The 11,054-nt window shown below is 38.7% G+C and overlaps 1 pseudogene across 1 annotated transcript in view; it reads right to left on the bottom strand.

Annotated features, from left to right (window-relative positions):
* Window positions 1–5,432: 5,432 nt before the first annotated feature.
* LOC143861635 (uncharacterized) overlaps window positions 5,433–11,054 on the bottom strand; it is a 44,377-nt pseudogene continuing 38,755 nt past the window's right edge. Inside the window, exon 3 of the transcript XR_013239980.1 lies at window positions 5,433–6,786. The product of XR_013239980.1 is annotated as an uncharacterized LOC143861635 (transcript). The remainder of the gene's footprint in view (window positions 6,787–11,054) is intronic.

Raw genomic sequence — 11,054 nt, 5'->3', positions numbered from 1 at the left:
GCCCAAGGAGTTTCTGGCAACTATGAGACAAAGTATCATAAGAAAAGCAGGTAGCTTTCCTGTGGCTCCCATCTTCTTAGCAACTTGAGAGAGTCGGGATATCTTCTTGAGAGCTTCATTTCTCTTCTTTACCTTCTTTTCTGCGGCCTTCCTTCTCACCTCATTTATCCTTTGCTCCATCTTCTGGAATGCCTTCTCCCGTTTTTCATCCATTTTTCTCTGCCACAACATATGCATTAACTCCTTGTTTCCAACTTTTCATTATCCACAAAATTGCACTTGCCACTGATTTTTGAATTTTAATTATAACCATCCTGTCTGGATTGCAAGAAAAACATTTCTCGTGGAAATTTTTTTGCTAGGAAATTTTTTTTTTCCTTAGTTTATGTGAAACTGCCAAGCACTCCAAAAGCTTAAATTGGGAGAAGGCGTTATTTACTCTTTTATACTATAATACTCCCTCCCATGTGTGCCCCTCTTTTTAGGGTTGGCTTACGCGTGGCACATGTGGCCCCTCTTTTGGGTTGACTATTAGATGTGGATTTTTAATATCAAGGAGTTTTGAACCCAGGGCAATTGCCCTGATACCATGTAAAAATACCAAATACTCAAAGCATAAGCGGCGAAGGCATTATTTAATCTTTTATACTATAATAATTTAGGCCCTGTTCGTTTAAGATTATGACAACCGATGCTGAATCCCAAACTGATTATTGAACTCAAACTTAAACGTAATTTTGAGTCCAATAATCAGTTTGGAAGTCACAATCGGTTGTCATAATCTTAAATGAACAGGGCCTTAGAGGTAAATTATATGATTATGATTAATGTAGAGGGATATCATCATAAATTGAAGGTCCCTCTAAATGAAAATTGAATTGGGTTGGGTCTAGTTATGGATTTTTCATGTTTAAAAGAAGTATAAAATTTTAGAAATATTTTCCTTTTGGCTGATTAATTTTCTCTCATTTAAAAACAGTTCTAAATTTATTAATCTAAAGTGAATACTTCGAATTCCTTCATGTCAGTCCTCGCCATGTGAGTCTGCTTTAATTCCCAATCACTGATTTCTGACTCCTTGCTTCTTAGCCTGCAGAAAGAGGAGATGAAGTCATTTTTAGAAACAAAGAAACAAAAAACTGGAATGGAAATATCATTCCCTACGTATGTACCTATGCATGCATGCATAGGTATGTAGACATTCATACCTATGTGAGTGCCAAATGGATTATTGGATTCAAAATTACGTTTTAATTTGAGTTCAATAATCGGTTTAGCACTTACAATTGGTTGTCGTAATCTTAAGCGAACAGGGCCTTAAGCTGTTAGAGATGGTGTTATTTAATCATTTATACTTAAACAAGTAAGAGGAGGGGGGTAAATGTACTTATTGGTGAGCTTTAGCGCTTTAGATGCCTTCCATGCAGTAATCTTGGCCAGCTTTAGAGCTTTAGCTGCCTTCAATTCAATATTCTTAATCTCAATTTCTTTCCCTGAAGTCGGCAAAGGGCGTTGGCCCCGATCTTTGATGTTCGTTGATTGAGCTTTCCAAGTCTGAATCCTCGTATCTACTCAAGTTACTGCCCATATAAACTTCTGATACTGGAATAAAATACAATTTACCAACAGAGATATTAGAATATGTGGGATCCAACGGTTGGATTGAGATAAGATCTCACCGTTGGATCATCTTGGAGGTAGATTAGGTAAGTTAGCTAAATGAGGCACGTGGATAAATTAGGCATGTGGATTAGAAGAGACAACCAAAAGAGATTAGGAAAGGAGATTTGATTAGAATTATTTTCTTCTATACTTATCTTGATCTCCCTTCTATGTTTATCATATGAATTTTCTATAAAAACACTCCTTGTGCTTAATGTAAATCATCGAAGTTTAGTGAAAATCATTGATTTTATCAACTTTATCATGGTATCAGAGCACAGGTCTCGAGTTCAAACCCCCGGATAGCAAAAATTCCACATGCGATGGTCGGCCCAAAGTGGGACCACATGTGCCACATAGTTGCCAAGTGGGCCACACGTGAGGGGGAATGTTAAAGCATAAAGGATAAATAACGCCTTTCTCCAACAACTTAAGTGAAATCCCAAAAACGGAATGGCAACCCAAGAAGGAGGGTGAATTGGGTTTTAAAAAACTTTGCCAAAAATATTGCGGAATTAAAACTTAATGGCAAATTAAACTTTAAGCACACAAATGAAACAAATCACAAATGCACAAAGAGATAGAGAGAAACAGAGTGCACCCGAGATTTATAGTGGTTCGCTCACGACCAAAGACCTACTCCACTCCACCAAGACTTCTCGGTAATTTCACTACGGATTCCCTTAACGGAGGGGAATCAACCCAATTACAAAGATAGTGGCTCCGCCTCGCAAGACTCGTCAACCCGGAGAAAGCTCTGCGTCTCCAACACTCGCTCTTGAGATGGCTACACGCGTCTCTTCACACTCGCCCTGGAGAGATGGCTCTGCGTCTCTACCTCCACTCGCCCTTTACAAGATCTTTCTTAAAAGAAAATGAAAAATACAAAACCCTCTAGAAAGGGTGGATCAAGCACTAAGCTCACACAAATAAATCTCACTCAAAAGATTTACAAATTGAATCCTATGGAGATCTTCTTCAAATAGATTTCACAAATTCAAGCTCATTGAAGAATCAAGTAGATTTTGAAAGTTTAAGCTCAAGAATGATTTTCAATCTTTTCACTTCATGTTAAATATGTGAAGAAACGTCATATTTATAGTCCATAAGAGTTTGATAATGTTAGGGACTAATTTGGGCAAGAAACTATTCTAAACAGTAAAAAAGAAACTAGCCGTTTAAGCCCCAACGGCTTTATTTTTCTTTTTTTTTTCAGACCGTTGGCAGTCGACTGGGCTAGACCAGTCAGTTGGCCAAAGGCTGCTGTCCAAATATATAAAAAAACATGCTTAAGCCGCTCCAGTCGACTGGTGGGACCAGTCGGCTGCCCCTAAACTACTGGTGAACAGTAAAACACCAGTTTTGGGTGCTCCGGGATGGTCCAGTCGGCTGCTCCTGGAAAAACTGGTTTTTTCAGGTTCTGTATCCAGTTTTGTAAAAATCATATCTCTCTAATTTCTCATCGGATTTTGATGTTCTTATACTCTACGGACAAGAGAAAAATGAGAGCTACCTGTTAAAAATATTTTAAAATGTTTTGAAGCAGTTAAGTCTGGTTTAAGGTGCTGGATTCAGAATTTCTGTGCTAATGTCATGTTTTTCCACTTGTAAACTTTGGTTAACACTTAGGCTCTGGCTCTTGGGCTATGGACTAATGTTTAGGACCTTTGAAAATGATTTTCCATGAAGTACAGATAGGTTTTAAGGTTGGTTTTGAATGATATTTGAAAAATACTTTGAAATGCGAAACCACTTGAAAAATATCTCCAACACAATCTAGAAATGTAAAGTACTTTGAACTCCCTTGATTACATTGGCCTCAAAAGGTCTTCTTTGTGCTCTTGAACTTGCAAGTGAACTTTTGAGATAGCTTTGGTACAAGTAACTTCCTCTCTTGAATGATTTCTTCACTTTGTCTTCAAGACTTCAAGTCCGCCATGCTTCTTGGATCTTCCTAGCTTTGGGGCAGACCAAGCTTCAATGCCTTGATCCAAGCTTCCTTGATTGCACACTAATGAGATTTACAACTTAGACAACCAAAAGCACATTAGTGATACAAAATCACTTGTGTGTGGAATTGTCAAAACAAGAAGGTAATGCCAAGGTGGAAACCATTGGGCTTAAATTAAGCTTTTGGAGAAGTTGGTAAGTTATCATGGTATCAGAGCACCTAGATCCTACACTAGCTTGACCACATCTCGTGCAAAGTAGTTCTCCAGCGGACGACAGATCTAGCCGGTCGTCTGCTGGCCCGTTCCATTTAATAAACCTTTGCTTCCAGAAAAACATGACGCCTCTGTTCATTCTCACAGTTGGGAAGAAATCCTTGCTGCTAGCCATGGTTGTCACAATCCCATACACCACCGGAGCACAGGCACTTATTATTGCCTCTCATTTAGCTTCAACCCCATTCTCTCATACTTTTTCCAAGTTTTTTTCCCCAGTAGGTGTTGCCCTCATTTTTCTACAAACATCCCCTTTATTGTCATTTGTGAAAGATCCTCATATTTGATATTTGCACCCCTCTTTTTATGTCCAAGGGTTTCTTATGATCTTTGTTGTTTGCCATCAATGTCCTTAGCCATTGTTTTTGTCGCACCACTCAATTTCTTAATTCTCTCTTCTTTTTCAAATCTTAAGTTCCTTTCTCATTTGACGTATTTCAGTTGAGGTACCTTATTTAGGTGCGTGCCTGAAATATTATCTCCTTTCAGTTGAGGTGCTTCATTTCTTTTGAAGTGCGTGCCTGAAAAAGAGTTTTCAATACCACGAGGATTGGTAAAACCGACCCATGTTGTCTTGCCCTTCGAGGCCTTTTCTTGCCTATTCCGGCTTTGGTCCATAGTGACCCAATTCTTGCCCATTCCGGCATTGGTTCATAGCGACCCAATTCTTGCCCATTCCGACTTTGGTCCATAGTGACCTATTTCTACTCGCCCATCAAGGCTTGAGTATCATCTAGTCTCATCGAGGCTATGATCTATTGGCTTTCAAGCTCTCTTCGTGACTCATCAATAAGCGGCATCTTCTTCGGCAGCCATCATCCAAGATCATTGGTAGCAACATCAGTCTTCATCAAAGGATTTTCGTCATCAACTGTTGAAAGTGTGCATCAAATCAGTTGATTTTGATTACATTTGTAATTTGGGGAAGTCTATTGTATTAGGGAACTTTTTTTATTGTTGTCAAACGTATATCGATTTTCAATCCATATATGTTTGAGGGGGCATTTTAGAATATGTGGGATCCAACGGTTGGATTGGGATAAGATCTCACCGTTGGCTCATCTTGGAGGTAGATTGGGTAAGTTAGCGAAATGAGGCACGTGGATAAATTAGGCATGTGGATTAGAAGAGGTAACCAAAAGAGATTAGGAAAGTAGATTTGATTAAGATTACATGTGGATTAGACGAGGCAACCAAAAGAGATTAGGAAAGTAGATTTGATTAAGATTATTTTCTTCTATACTTATCTAGATCTCCCTTCTATGTTTATCATTTGAGTGTTCTTATCAACTTTATGAAGAGAGAATTAGAAAATAACAACAAAATATGAATACTGCAGCTTTTTATTATGAAATTGACCTAATGTGTAGTGTTTAAACTGAATTTCAATGCATAGAAGGTTGGGGGTGGCCACAAAGTAGATGTGGAACTCAGGTCCGGTCATGGCAACCCTAACCCAACCCGAACCTCGGCTTGAGGAGAATCAACCCTAACCAAACCCGACTTTAAATCTCTTAACCCTTGACCCATATGTTGAAAGAGAGAAGAGAAAACCAGTACTAATACTTTTTATCTGAGGATTCCGTGGAGTCATGTGTATATGATGAAGTACAACAATTATGCTCGGATTGTGCCCTTCTGAAAGTTTTCATAGCTAAAATAAATCATATTATACAATACCCCATGAATATCATTAGTTTGAGAAATAGGAGGAAGTATTTCTATCGTACATACAACCCCATGAACCTGCATACAGAAGCATCCATGGTTATTTGCATCTTGCAAGGTCGACTGTAGTCATAACTATCTAAGATTTTATATGGTGCCCGATTGGTCACATACACTGGTGTGGCATCCACCCTTGATATTTGATCCAACAGCAGTGCACTTTTTCAACTTTTCAAGGGGCTGCTGTTGGATCAAATATCAAGGGCAGATGCCCCGCTAGTGTACATGCCCGAGCGAGCGCCATATAATTTCTCTAATATATATGATAGCCCAACTTTTCGGCGGCCCCAATGTCGGAGTTGGCAGATCCCGTAAGAATATGTGTCCGTACTGACTCCTCAATGTCTGAGTTGGTATATGCTTGACTAACCTTTGTCTTCTCCTTCCTCCACTCTATCTTCCTTAGCCAATGCCTAACTAGCAAAACTGCAAAAGCCACGAAAACAAACCCCACACAGCCACCTCCAACTGATGTCAAAGCCAACAAAACCCATTTGGTTTCCCTACCAGGTGGTATGATCACCCACATGGCTGCTATGTAGGCCATTGACATGAAAAACACAGCCATCCACATGACCTTATGTGTCATTACCAAAAATTTCATCATCGATTTACGTTGGAAAGGTATGATACTTACTTGGATGATGACAATGCCAAGTGACAAAAACAATGCCATATTGTTGCTGACTAAGAACACCTTGAAAGGGGCAGTTCTTCCCATAGTTGATTTTCCAGCCAATGCTCCATCTTGGTAGACACCGCCTGGTGGGTTGATTCCGGCCGCAAAGGCGACAGTGGCAATGAGAACAGCTACTACTGTTATCGTATTTCGGGCATTTTGGAGTCCTTCGAATTGGAAAATGATCTGCTTTTTTTGGTGGGGATGCGAATTGTTAGAGGAATTAGAAACCTTATTCTGTGGCAATATTTGATCATTCAATTTTTGTTGGGGGAACACTGTAGAGGAGGAGGTTTCCGTAGTTCTTGGTATTTCTGGCAATTTGGGTGGCAAATTAGTGCTTCTCTTACCACCAGTGTTCTCCAGCGTGTAAGTAAGCTCGACTGCATGACATTTACTTGAGTCACTCTCGACGATATCAAGAGCTGTGAATCCACTTCGATTCAAGGAATTGACTTCAACATTGGTCTTGCTGACTAGGTAGCACACCATCTGTGCTCAAAGAAAAAAAGAACAATTCTTACAATATGGTGAAAAAGTTCCTTTAACTTTTTTATGAGAATAAAAAATCTTCAGATACTTGAATTTGGGTGAATCTACAAAGAATAATAAAAACAAACAAAACAAGAGATACTAATAGGAACCTGCTATCTGAACCATCGTTTGATGCTAACAGTAGACCTTTGTTCCCACATGCTTACTCATATGTGGTCGGGATTATAAATTTGGTGGCTAATCACAAGGTAACCCACATAGTTCTGGTTAGATGCCAGAGGGACATTCAATCTATTTGAAACCAACATCTTCCCTGCTCTTTGGAACTTTAAACTCTCTTTATATATCAAGGGGTTAGAATCATCTTATTGTTGGAATTGTATCTTGTTTCTCACAATTTAAGTGGATTATTCCTAATTTGACAAGGGTTAGAATCATCCTTTGGTCTAGGCCTTATGGTGGCGGTGGTGGGAGAAGTGACTTTAAACATCCTTGCGTTTTTTTTTCCTGGTGCTGAGGGGGTTTCCTCTATGTTATTTCTCTTGTGAAGAGAAGTGTTGGTTCTTGGTTGAGAGTGAACGGAAAGGAGTACGGTTTTTGGATTTTGGCTTAATCCCATTGTAACTCTTTCTCGAACTGAAGATCTTTTTTTTTGCCTTGTGAATGTAGTCATTTTTGTCAAACTGCATATATCTTGTGTTTGAGCTTGTGTTTGTAACTTAATTATCTTTTTAGTAGTTTGCAGATGAGTGGATCGGGCTTACCTGTCAGATTTTTTTACAAAGTGACATCATGTTTGTTGGATCGAACTAATCGAAGAATAATGAAAGGTAGAAAGCTTATTTAGGAAATTCTTATTGGAGGTAGAGTAATGTGATGACGTATTTGTCATCTATATATTTCTTTGTGATTTCAAAAGGTTGTTGAATCAATCTGACGATATTTAGATCTATTTGTGCGGGGAAAGAGATCTAGTGAAAAAACTTTACATGCCAAAATTTTTGACCAAATGATTTATATCTTAAGTGACATTTGTACGAGCTAAAGATCTAAGAGGATAAGAATCTTCTAAAACACATGAATATATTCAAGGTAGAAAGCATTTTGTTTCCTGATTTGTACAACAACATAGTGTCGGCTACTTTTAGGGAATCATAAAGTGAAGTTGGAAGAAGTAGTGACAGCGCTATAATGAAATAAAATTATTAGGCATGATCAAAAGAATAGATTGATTGCTCATGTGGAGAATTAAAGAGGAGGGTCATATAAAAGAGACTTGAAAAAGGTAGGCTAAGATCTAAGGTTGGAGAAAAGGGCTAGGTAAACCACCATCTGTGAAAAAAAAAAACAGTTCTAGTATGATGGAAAAGTTTCCCAATTTTTTTGGGACTTTCAGATACTTGAATTTGGGCTAATCTGCAAAGAATAGTGAAAACAAGCAAAACAAGAGATATATTAATTGGAACCGGCTATCTGAACCATCTCTTCTAGCATTTGATGCTATTAGGAGACCGTTGTTCCCCCATGCTACATGTGTGGTTGGGATTATAAATTTGGTGGGTGATCACAAGGTGACCCACATAGTCTTGGTTAGATGCCGGAGGGACATTCCATCTATTTGAAACCAGCATTTCCCTACTCTTTATGAAACTTAAAACATTCCTTATATAGAAAAGGGTTATAATCATCCTACTGTTGGGATTGTGTCCTATTTCTCACAACTTAAGTGGATTATTCTTAATTTGACTAGGGTTGAATCAACCTTTAGTTTTGACCTAGACCATATAAGGCATGGAATACCTTATGGTAGTGGTGGTGGGAGAAGAGAGTTAGTATTTTGTTAAAAAAGAGAAAGAGGTTTCTTTCTCTTGTTTTTCTCTGGTGTCAAGGAGATTTTCTCTTTGTTATTTCTCTTGTGACGAGAAGTGTTGATTTCTGGTTGATCCCATTGTATTTTTTTCTCAAAGTGTAAGATCATTTTTTTGTCTTGTGAATGTAGTCAATGATGTAGAACCACTTTGTCTTTTGTTGTGTTTGACTGTGTGTTTGCAACTTTTACCTTTTTATTACTTTGAAGATGATTGGATTGGCTTTTTACCTGTCAATTTTTTTTACAAAGTTGCATCATGTTTTTTGGATCAAACTAATCGAAGAAGAATAACGAAAGCTAGAAAGCTTGTTTAGTAAATTCTTGTAAGAGGTAGAGTTCGACGTATTTATCATCTAAATATTTCTGTGATTTCAAAAGGTTGTTGAATCAATATGAGGATGTTCAGATTTGTTGGTGCAGGGAAAGAAAGATATTGGAAAAGCTTTACATGTCAAAAAAATTCTATGGCATTTGTACGAGCTAAAGATCTAAGAGGACAAGAATCTTCTAAAACACACGAATTTATTCAATGGGAATGGGGATCAACTTCATAATTTGGATGAAAGGATGAATGAAGATGACAATGCCTTAATGTTTTTACTTTGTTTACTAATTTGTACAATAATATGGTGCATAAGCTACTATTAAGGAATGATACAGTGAATTTGGAAGAAGTCGCGACAAAGCTATAGTCAAATAAAATTATGAGGCCTGATCAAAAGCATAGATTGATTTTTCATGTGGAGAATTAAAGAGGAAGGCCATATGAAAGGGACTTGAAAAAAAGGTAGGTTAAGATCTAAGGTTGGCGAAAAAAGGCATGTAGCGTTATCATTACAACGGTTATAGTCACATCAAGCGGAATTGTCCAAAGCTAGCTAACAAGCCAGATGGTGGCACTGGAAATACACCTGCGGCGATGACAAATGAGCAGAGCAAAATGGTTGGACATGTTCCCACTTTCTCCACAGGCTATCACACTTGTCATTATAATGAGTAGATTCTAGTTTCAAAATGGTCTATTCATATTCCATGAGAGAAGGGCCGTAGTTGTATCCTCAGGTGACAGGTGCACTTGTGACATCGCACGAATTGGGATAGTAAAGATCAAGATGTATGATAGAGTAGGTATAACGTATGTCCCAAATATGTAGAAGAGTTTAGTGTTTCTAGACCAGTTGTACTCGAAAGGCTGCATCCATTCAACCCTAGGCGGTGCCATGAAAATCACATGCAATCGCATAATTCTAATTAATAGATCGAAGTGTGAAGGAGTGGATCATCCAGTGGGGAACACAATAAATTTTGGTGTTCCTAGTACCTCGATGGATAAATACTAGAAACGGAGTGGTGTGAACATGCATAGGGTCTCTTTAGTAGTTGATCCAAAAGTGGGTTTGTACGCAACATACAAGGTTGAGTTGATATTTCTTAATGGTGGAGATAACGGGTCAAGATCTTGCTTCTGAGTTGACTAGGTGATTTGAATCAGGGAAGCTACACATGCGCATTAGCTGTACTGATTGAGTCGGGTGGAGTCAGAACTAAGATGGATTCGAGGTGTATAGCTAGTTCTTCAAAAGGCCAATATTTGTTCATAGAAATAAAGAGTAAACCGGTAGGGAAGTGATGTAGAGTGCTCAATGGAAGCCAACTTTTGTCTCGACAAGAGCATTGGAAACTCTGAAAGTGGTATCTGTTGCTCTTGTATAATATGTCACTCGGTTGAAGAAAGCAGTGTGAGGAAATATTATGACAGAATCCAGTCTAGTAAACTCAACCGACTGGTTTGAGTAGCTCATTGTCAGAGCTTACTTACATTACACTGTTGCAAAGGTGATGCAGGCCAATACCTAATTTAGGGAAAATCCTACACTCCTAGCGGATTAAGACTTTAGGACAATTTAGGGCTTATGCGGAAAACTAAAAGAACACTTAACAACTTACCTAGGGCCTCTATACTCATGTCCTGCACCTTTGACATCGTCATATGACTCTTTCTATTGATTAGTTGGTTCTGCCTATCTTTCTCTCCTTTCTATTTGCTGTTGCCGTTGGTAGTGGTTTCTTTGTTCGCTCCTGTCATTATTGATCCCTCCATTGGCATGATCACTGACGTCATCGCCTCTACTACAACCTCGGCCCCTTCTTCTTCTTCTTCTTCTCACTTGGCACCTGCGGAAAATTCTTACCCACAGTTGAATATTGCCAAGTTTGATGGAACCAACTATTTACCGTGGAAGGTTGCGATTGAGACTTACCTACTTGGGCGAGGCAAAGTCCGTTTCCTTCGTGAGGATCCTCCTTCGCCTAAGGATCTTACGTATACTCGCTGGGAGCAGGAAGATGCATTGATACGAAGTCTTCTATGGCAGAGTATGACTCCTGATATTTA

The sequence above is a fragment of the Tasmannia lanceolata genome, unplaced genomic scaffold (genome assembly GCF_043159265.1).
Source record: "Tasmannia lanceolata isolate RefF3 unplaced genomic scaffold, GAP_Taslan_0.1 ptg000003l, whole genome shotgun sequence".
Lineage (NCBI taxonomy): Eukaryota > Viridiplantae > Streptophyta > Magnoliopsida > Canellales > Winteraceae > Tasmannia > Tasmannia lanceolata.
Note: the sequence above shows the minus strand (reverse complement) of the source record. Positions and strands in the feature narration are given on the sequence as shown.